Source organism: Montipora foliosa, chromosome 2 (assembly GCF_036669935.1).
Source record: "Montipora foliosa isolate CH-2021 chromosome 2, ASM3666993v2, whole genome shotgun sequence".
In the NCBI taxonomy this organism is placed as follows: domain Eukaryota; kingdom Metazoa; phylum Cnidaria; class Anthozoa; order Scleractinia; family Acroporidae; genus Montipora; species Montipora foliosa.
The window spans coordinates 33,655,872-33,665,871 of record NC_090870.1 but is presented as its reverse complement, the minus strand read 5'-3'; the positions used below and the strand labels follow the sequence as shown (position 1 = coordinate 33,665,871).

At 41.4% G+C, this 10,000-nt stretch overlaps 1 protein-coding gene and 1 long non-coding RNA gene across 3 annotated transcripts in view; one reads left to right on the top strand and one right to left on the bottom strand.

The window, feature by feature from the left end:
• Positions 1 to 4,749: 4,749 nt before the first annotated feature.
• On the bottom strand, positions 4,750 to 7,759 carry LOC137992906 (uncharacterized). Its single transcript, XR_011121769.1, has 3 exons — positions 7,590 to 7,759; positions 5,535 to 5,687; positions 4,750 to 5,430 (listed from the first exon to the last, which is right to left on the bottom strand). It is a non-coding gene; the product is annotated as an uncharacterized lncRNA (long non-coding RNA).
• Positions 5,990 to 10,000, top strand: part of LOC137992904 (uncharacterized) — a 50,769-nt gene continuing 46,758 nt past the window's right edge. Inside the window, exon 1 of one of the 2 annotated variants that reach the window (XM_068838467.1) lies at positions 5,990 to 6,384. The gene's annotated coding sequence lies outside the window, so the exon portion shown is untranslated. The remainder of the gene's footprint in view (positions 6,385 to 10,000) is intronic. The other variant, XM_068838466.1, reaches the window with a different exon arrangement.

Sequence of the window (10,000 nt, the reverse complement as noted above, 5' to 3'; positions counted from 1 at the left end):
TAACAGCTGCGATCCACATGCAACCTTTGAGCTATGTAAAAACCTACCAATTTGACACAAACTACAAAGGAAAGGACTGCAGGTTTATTAGACGCATTGTCTGAGTCCAAGAAACACAAAATCGATCCGATTTTTGTTCAGTAGAAATGGTAGCCTCAAACTACAAAACGAAGAGCCTCAATAAAACGCTTTATTTGATGCTCAAACAGTGAAATCCATGAGGTCTACAAAACAAACACCTTCAGTAGGTAAACGTCTTCCGAAAGAGAAGAAGTGGGTGTTTGCTACTTTTGTAGAAAAGCCTTAAGGAGAAATAATCAAACCCAGGGAAAACAAAATGAAGCTCTCTTGTCATCTGCTTGAAATTTTTGCAAAGGTTAACCGATGTCCGACGTCAAAGTACACCAATGAGTGTCACTCAAGTTAACGGGAACGAGAACCAAACGGGACTTTTCAGGGTTACATGAATAGCAACCAAGAAAAAGCAACGCAATCAGTCAAAGAAATTCCAGCAGGCATAGCAATTCAAGCAAACACAGCAACTAAAGCAAGCAAAGCAACTCAAGCAGGCAAAGCCCTTCAAGCAACCCAAGAACCTCAAGCAACCCAGCAAACGAAGGATCTTAAGCATTGCAAAAATTTACAGTATCCAGAGGAGAACAAAGCAAGGTAAGAGAAATAAGTAAGGTACGCTCAATATCTACGCTACAATATATGTTGCAATACATAACTTGTCGCTTCCAACTCCCCTAAGTAATTTTGGCCTCGCGTTACGTGATTTTTTTTGTGAGTCTTTGATGCCATGAGCTCAGCTTTGTTTGTACGAGGAGCAAAGATGTCAATCTGGAGCCAAACAGTTCGGTAAGAACTCAGAGGTTTCGTTGCCGCTTATTCAGAAACATTGTGACATTTGTTGAAATCCTTTCTCTTTTATATTAGAAAACCTCTTTCTCTTTGTCTCTCGCACCTTCACAGTCAAGGACGTCTAATGGAACTGGATATTTGATGAGTAGTTTTCACCGACTTATTGCTTTATATACCTGTTTGTATTGGAGAATTTTCGACGTTCAGCGAATAAAGTGTGGCACTACAAATTTGTCGTGATTCGTACTGACGGTTTTCGAACTAGCGCTTCGTGTAGTCGTCCGAGTGTTTGTGTAAACATGTCTGTTCACTCACCTCCATCTGTTCGGAAGGGAGCTCGAACAAGGACTTATTCGAATATGAGAGATGAAGAAGAAGATCGACTTGAAAGGGTGGAGCAGTTGAAAAGGTCTAAGGCTGGATTAATTGGGACTCTAAGGAAAACACGAAAGGAAATTGCGGCCTTGTTAATGGAAGGAGAAAATTTGCCGTTGAAGGATTTGATGACGAAGCTTGCGTTGTATGACGAGACGTGGAGGAAATTTTTGAGAACCAATGAGAGTTTTACGGAATTAGCTGACATTGGATTAAATAGAGACAGTGCTCAAAGGATGCACGACGAAGAATTTAAAGAAAAAATGGAGCTAGACCGTGCCGTAAAACAAATTCGCGTTTCGAGTGGGTCAAAGTCCGTTGGATCTGAAAACATGTCACGTGAAAGAAAGAGCGCGAAAACCGTGAGTACAGTAATCAGTCATAGGTCAGTTAAAAGTTCTGTTGATGCTCAAAGAGAGAAATTTTGCTTTGGCAAAATTGAAGTTAGAACATTTGAAGAGGATACAAGAAATTTATCTTAAATTAACTGAACTCAGTTATGCACGGGATTTAATGGAGGCTGAAATGGAGGTCGAAAGGCTCATGGGAAACTCAAACTGGAAGTGTTGAAACATTACGTTCCATTGGTGACACTGAGTGTGATGGACAAAGGAAACTGAAAGTGTTAGGGCAAATTAGGAGCAAAGGAAATGTCCACCATCAAGCAGATGTAAAGCAAAAAATTCATGAGCATCCATCTGGCCTTCCCATTACCTTACCCGCTAGACAGCTAGCAGACAGGGTCCTTCAAGGTATGGGTCTTGACTACGTTGATGATTTAAACCACCCTAACACTTTGCTGGAATTGAGCAGGAAGCTTCCCTTCTTCATCAGAGGAAAGTGGGCAGAGCAAGTTTGTAAGGATAGAGCAAACCTCGAGAACAACGAGTTCGGAGAGGACCTCGTCGTCAGTCCTTCGAAGAAAAGGAGGGGAAGTGAACACCTGAGGGTGAAACCTCTATCAAGAGCAACCCCTTTGGCGACCAAATTCAATCCTGATCCCAGTAAAAGGTGAAGCGGGGCAAAGGCAGAACGAGTGTTTGCAGGAACTGACCAGCGTGTTTAGGACAACACGGATTGTGGAAATGTGAGAAGTTTAAAGGACTCTCAATCGGGAAAGAGGAAAATTTGTATTGAGTAAGAGATTGTGTTCTGTTACACCCCACCCCTAGGGTACAACGAGACATAAGAGCTGGTGTCACAAGTGTCAGCTACGTCCAAAGCATCCCTCATAGCGTTGAAGAAAATGATCAGCAGACTGCAGCTACAGGCCGCCAAAATGAGGCCCACATAGTCAATCAAGAAGGTCAGGGAGTTGGAGCTACTGTTACTGCAGCAACTGGGGCCGGCGAGGAACGTGTTTGTTTAGGAGTCCTTCCTGTTAGAGTCAAGGCCAAGGGAGGTGGAACAGTAGTGGAAACGTATGCCTTACTGGACAGTGGCAGCGGTGTTACATTGTGTAAAGAGGAACTTTTCAATAAGCTTGGACCATGGGGCTCAATACTTGACTATGAATTGCAAGGAGTAACAGGAGTCAGGAAGGTCAAAGGGCGTGTCCTAGATGTTGTTGTAATGTCCATGGATGATAGAGTGTCAGAGGAGCTGCTGAATGTTAGAAGTGTTGAGCACGTACCTGTGTCAGTTAGTTGCATTCCACGCAAGAGGGACATCTTGGGATGGTCTCATTTGAGAGATATCCAATTGTCAGAATCGAGTGAATCGGATGTCGGGCTCATAATTGGGCTTAAAGAGAAGCCCACATTGTATGTTCCCTTAGAATGCAAATGCGGTGGAGATAATGAGCCAGTAGCGGTGCGATATTCCCTGGGATGGACTGTGATGGGTTCATTGAGTGAAATGAAGCCGGAAGAACATTGTTCAGTTAAGTTTGTTAGTGTGAAGAACAAGGAGATTTATGTTGATGAACCGGTTGAAGAGTTCAATGGGCAACAACTACCCAGTAGAGGTGCTTAACTGTACATTGAGGAGAGTCAAACAGAAAGACCTAACGCCAGTGGAATGCTGGAAGACAAATCGAAGAATGAAGAATGGGAAACTAGGTGCCAGATTCGAGATGAGATTTTACAGGAGCAACTTGAGAGACTTTGGAAAACTGATTTTACAAATTCTGTCGTGAGCTCAGTTGTTAGCCCTCAATTGAGGACATGAGGGCGTTGAAATGATGGAACAATCGCTGAAAATAGTAGATAGACATTATCAAGTTGCGCTGCCATAGCTGGCCAATCCCCCATATTTGCCTAATAACAAAATCATGGCTGAGAGGCGAGCCGCACTTTTAAAGAGGCGTCTACTCAGGGATAAAGATTTGTTCTCCAAGTACAAGGCTACAATAGACGAGTATATCAAGGAAGGCCATGCAAAGAGGGTACCTAGTGCTGAACTGCGACCAGAGGACCGACCATTGTGGTACTTACCCCACCATCCAGTGTCGCACCCCTTAAAGCCCGAAAATGTTCGAGTCGTAATTGACTGTGCTGCTAAATTCGCGCACACATCTTTAAACCATCAGCTGTTACAGGGCCCCAACTTTACCAATCGTATTGTCGGAGTGCTGACTCGTTTTCGACAAGAAACTGCATGTTGGCCTTGTAGCTGACATACAATCAGTGTTTCACCAGGTTAGAGTGGAGCCGAAAGACTGTGATGTATTAAAATATTTATGGTGGCCTGGGGAGATTTGTCGGCAGAGCTGGTAGAGTATCGAATGGTCAAGCATATTTTTGGAGCGACATCTTCACCGAGTGTTGTAAACCTTTGCTTGAAGAAGACAGCAGAAATGGGCGGGGAGCGTTACCCAGAAGTCGCAAATGTTATCAAGAGGAACATGTACGTTGATGACTTAATGAAATCAACCGAAACCGCAGCATAGGCGATCTTGCTGGTAAGAAAAATTAGTGGCCAGCTTAGCAAGGGTGGTTTCCATCTGACGAAGTAGTGCAGTGATGATAGGCGGGTTTTAACTGCTATTCCAGAGCAAGAGAGAGCTAAGTCTCTTGTCGACTTGGGATTAGAATGAGTTCCAACCCAAAATGCCCTGGGTCTGAAGTGGAACATAGAGGAAGATGAATTTGTGTGGGAAACGCCAGATAAGCTCATGAGTGCGACTTCGAAGACACCAGTAAAGAAACGAGGCATGGTTTCAGTTGTGTATTCCTAATTTGACCCCCTGGGTTTTTTAGTACCCTACATTATGAAGGCGAAGCTACTGCTCCAGGTGTTGAGTAGGAAGGGAGTTGGGGGGGACGAACCAATTTAAGTCCCTGAATGTAAGCAGTCGGGGAGATAGGCAGATGACCTCAAGAGGCTGAGAGAAATCAGGGTCGAGCGATGGTTCAAGCCCAAGGAATTTGGAAAGGTTGAAGAAAGCCAACTACATTTGTTCTCGGATGCTTCGCGCCAAGGTTATTCAGCTATTGCATACCTTCGTTTGAAAGATACAACTGGACGTATACATTGTTCATTTATCATTGGTTAAGGGCGGTTGGTGTACAATATTTCAAATAAGATATAATAACATATGGAGTAATAAATGCAAGTTTAAGCACTGACCAAAATCTTAATCATCTCTTAAACTCATACAGACGCTTGTTGGGGAGGGATACCTGCCTCTAACCTTCCAAACTACACAGGATGGTACAACTTTACGATTGCCCTTTCCCAAGTACCCGTATTTATTCAACATAAATTGAATATAAGCGCCTTTTTTAAACTGTCGTGTACTGTTGTCATTTGGATCATTCCTTATATCTGCCCTGTTCAGAATACGGAGTTGCAGAATATCTAGATCCAAACAGAGTTTGTAAAATCTTTGCGACAAGGTCACACATCTTTTTCTTACAACACAGGTTATCATTAGCTCTTGGCATTTGCCTGCAGTGGCCACACTTGCACCAATCAGGAACGGGCGGTGCAGGTGGTCTTTGTGGGGTGGGAGGATCACCTGGATTCCTTGGAGGGTCCTCTTTAGCCAGGTTACCAGTGTCAGATGGACCTGAGGACTCCCTCACAGTCAGAAGTTGTGTCGGAGAACGATGCAAGCTGATCGTAAGGCCAGCATCATCAGTTTCCTCAGCCGGAATTAGCTGACTTTGAATAAATTCAAGGCTGCCGATTCCTCTTGACAGAACCCGAATTGCCAGTCTCCGTACCGTCTAAATTTTGTATGAAGTGCTAGATACAACAAGGAAAATATTCAGATTGGAAGTGATAGCATAGGAACACGAATAACCTTAAGTGAATAGTAAATAAACTGAAATCAAAGAAAGATATCTCACCTCAAGCCCCACGTTTTCGCGGATACATTCCTCCCTTTCCGATGGTCGGTGTGAAAAGCTTGCGGTGCCAGTATTTTGTGTGCCGCTTGTTGAAGCTTCGCCAATGGCAGCGGAATTGTCAGCCCTTCTTCTCGCTGGTCTGAAAAAATTAGACTGCGAAAAAAGAAAAACAGATCGGGAAGGAAGGAAATAAGTTTTGTTTTGATCTCAGTATTGTGCGCGTCATAAAAGTCGTCGATGTTTTGGTCTGTACGGTTTTTTTTCTATTCAAATTAAACTTTAATCTTCTCTATTGTTCACTTTTGACAATTTCAGTCAAAATGCCGCCCAGGAAAAACAAATTGAGAAGTATTAGTGACAAGGTTATTAAAAAACCTACCTGATTTTGACATTTTTGCGGGTCACAAGGCATTTGCATGTTGGCACACGGAATTCACCACGCGTTTTGCAAGGACAGCCTTTCGCTTTTCTTCCATCCTTCCTGGAACACACACCGTTGCATTTACAGCTTTAAAGGGTCGGTACCAGTGGCTGACATTTCCAGAACTTTGGAATGACAGGGAATAACTTCTCGAACAAAACACTGATCACTGACACCACAGCTGACCAGCGCGAAAACATCCAAGAACGAAAATTCCCCGAGCAGACCAACTCGTCGCTGATTGGTTGAGAATTATGCTTTGACGTCATGGTTTGTTCATGCGCCGAGCCATGAATCCCTCCCTTGAAATGAGAGATCCAGGCTTGACTCGTGACACAGCGGTGGGCTTGATTGACCATAGCAAGAGCGTTTGCCGTTGCACTAGCGTGTTTGAAGTCTCTTTCAAGAAATTTGTGGCATCCGAAAGAGGTAAGAAAACATAGTATCTGTTCTCTGGCTGCCCATAAACGGTGAGAGATCCGCAAACATTATGTCAAACGATCTGATCCAACTTCCAGTTATTCTTTTTTTATCAAATTCGAGGATTCTTTAATGCCGATCTCGAGAGGTAACCATTTAAATGGCGTGTCATATTTTTTTGCGTCTCTAACAAACTAGAGCTTTGAGACTTTCGGATTATCAGGGTATTCGGCTTCAATTTCATGACTCTGTACAAACCATCAATTTGATGAGAATTTATTAACTATATTTGCTGACGTTCTTCGCATTAAATAATCGTTAATAAGCGTAAGGGTACTTGGCGGTATTTTTTTTATTATTAATCTGGGTGAATTCAAAACTAGATGTACGGAATATCTTAGATCTTCGCTCTGTCCGGATTCTATACTGCACTGAAAACCTCCGAAGTCAGCAATAGGGTACAAAACACTTTACGTGAGGCAACGCTTAGGTAATATGATCAAAGTCCGACCTTCTTGCAAAGGTTGGCTTTTTAGAGAGTTGATAATAAATTCCTTGGCCTTCTACCAATTTTTTAAAAAGCGCCATTTACCTCTTCCAAGGCCGAAGGCAATTTTTCCGCGAAACTGTCAAAGCAAGTTAGTCACTCAAAATATTATTTCTCGCTAAGTGCTGTATCTTTTTGTCCAAGTAAACACTCAAAAATAACGATTTGTTAACGATCAATCTGTAGACTTTTTTTTTTGCAATTTAGTACTCTGTCAAAATTTGCAAAACAAGCTTAAGACAAACATAGCCACGCACGCAACAATTTCATTCGTATTTACATCTTCGTCGAATTCTCATGCACAACACAGGAATTTTTACTTATTGCAGAGATTATTTCTCCATTCGTTAGCAATCATCCTTTCAAATTTCAGAGAAGTCGATCGATCTGCGGATATTTTACAATATTTTTTTAGCGACGAAACAGAAGGTCAACAGATTATGGGCAAGTTTGGACGTTGAATGTCAAAGATGTTTTGTTTTCACAAAATTCCTCTGAATCCAAAAGTATCCTCTTAGAAATCAAGAACGTCGTTCTAAAAGCTTATTCTACGCAAAAAGTAGGTTCTGGAGGTAATTTTGAGAGTGGAAAACACGATTCCGGCCGAAGGTTTGATTACGTTACGTGAATACAAAACCATGATTACACAACAAAATCAGGGGCTAACCTTTACTGGACGATTATCCTTTACAGTTGGCACATTTCGCCACCCATGTGTCTTCGCTTGGCTCTAAAGAAGTTGCCTATGTAATTTTTTTCGCTATTTCGACTAAAATTCCCTGTTTTTGATCCTCCTTCGCCATTTATGTCTCGTTCGTGGGCTGCTTTGCCACTTCAGAGAATGGTGTCATTTCAACCGATTCCGATAAAAACTGGCCAGTGATTGGCTAATTGCCATATCTCGTTACTGACCAGTGTCCTGACGATCGGAAATGACGCCGACTTTCTCCGAAAATTTTCCGATGGTTCAATAGAGTACCACTTCCGGAACCCCCAAACGGAATTAATAATCATGAAACACTGAGCAATCTCTCTGGCTTTATATGCTGATGATAGCTTTACTCTATTCATCAATACTAGCTACTATCCATAGTAAGTTGGAACAGCCAACAGTCAATTTGAAAACCAACACATTCCGATTCCATTCTTATAAACAGTGCACGCGCTAATAAAGAAATTTTAACGAGTTTCAACAGCGCCTCAAGCGTTTGGGTTTAAGGTTTTCCCGTTGAAGTGGTTTGGACAAATAATTGTACGAAGGGGAATTGCCTTTAAATATCTTTCAAGGTCGAGGCATAAGGTCGTGTAGCTGATAACATTCACAACCGCAATCAACCGCAATAGGCGATTTGCATAATGGCGTCATTTTACTACCGAGAGCAGTATGCTTTGTCAAAATGCTTTGTTGTTCAGATTTTGCTTCTCTCCTGGGAAAAAAGAAACAATTGTCTAAATTTTCCCAACAACAGAACCAACTCAAAGCAGTCTGGTTTTCGTAGTAAACGACGCCATAATGCAATTGCCTATTACGTCAGGTTTAACAACCTATCGGTAGGACTTTGTAACTTTGAAATGTCCACAAATTAAACCCGTCGTCCAGGACTACAGTGCCCGCCAATTTTGTTTATAAAACATCCCACAAGTCCTCTAGTAAAGAAAAAAAATCCTTATTTATTAGTATTTAAAAGCTTTAATGTTTTTTTTTTTATTAATCAATCGTTAATCGGCGAGTTTTTGCCTTCAACGCACGCTGTGCTAAATTTATATCCTCTTGAAAGGTGGATTGGTCTAGACATCTATTGGATTTTGCACTACACTTATCAGACATGACTTATATATTAGGATTGTCTTTGTTTATTTCTAAACTCTAAGATTGACTACAAAAACAAATTTTAAGAGCCTTTTAGAAAAATAAATAAGTGGTCGAAAGACCACGTATTAAACAAAAAAATGTTTCTTTTTCTACCCTTCCGCTTTGCTTCCAAAGCGATTGTGGAACACATTTTAACAATCTGAGATTACTAATGGTTTCAAAAGAACAAGAACCACGATGGGTAAGTCTTAAGTAGAATCTTCGACTGCAAAGTGGAGTAAGCACTTGATAACTCAGTGATAGACAGATTTAGCCAAGCCTAACAGCGGAGCTCCCTGGTTATTTAATCTTACTGCCTGTAGGGCTAATATGAAAATAAAAAAGTTTCGAATTGTCCGCTTTTTGCTTTAATAATTAAATCATTTTCTTTGCTTTCTTCTGTATAAGAATTCATTGCCTAACTAGTGAATTCCATGGTAAATTTTACGCTAAAAACCGATATCGCATGAATCACAAAGCAGCATTCCTCCATTTCTTTTTCAATTTCAGGATATCATTTGATGGATTCTTTGCAAATCTCTTAGAATATTTCCTCTTTTTTCTAATTGCATCCTTTCATTCATCTCTCATAAACGGAACGTCCTTATTAGCTCTCACACACATTTTCTTCAGAGGTACATGCTCCTGCAGGACCTCATTTGATAGTGTATTCCAATAGAAGTACTGATCCGGCAACAGAGTCAAATATTTCCCCGACATGCCATGGAGCAGAAATAATGTCATTTTGTAACCTGTCCCTGTCGATGTTCTTATAACTTCTGACATTGATGATTTTACTTGATTCGTGAACGGCTGTATCGTTCATTACAATGTATGCCATCACATGATCGCTTATACCAGGATCATAAACGTCAGCTTTTATAAACAACTCAGGTCTGTTCTCCCAACAGAGTTTGGTTGGTCATGGACCAGGTTATGTATTTGCTCAAGATCACAAAGGATCTTGCCTTCTTTCCCTTCTTGTTTAAGCTTTTCCAAGTTCAGATCGCCAGTGATCACAACAAATCCCTGTTGCAAGGCTGCCCAAGAAATAATGATATCGTTCAAGTTATCTTCTAGTCCGAGATAATAATCTTTGCTGCTGGACATGTGCCGAATCTAATGAAAATAAGAAAAATCTATTGTTTTCGCTCATTTGTATTAGATTCGGCACATGTGAAATGCAATGTTTAACGTCACCTCCAATGTTACCACAGAATACGTTT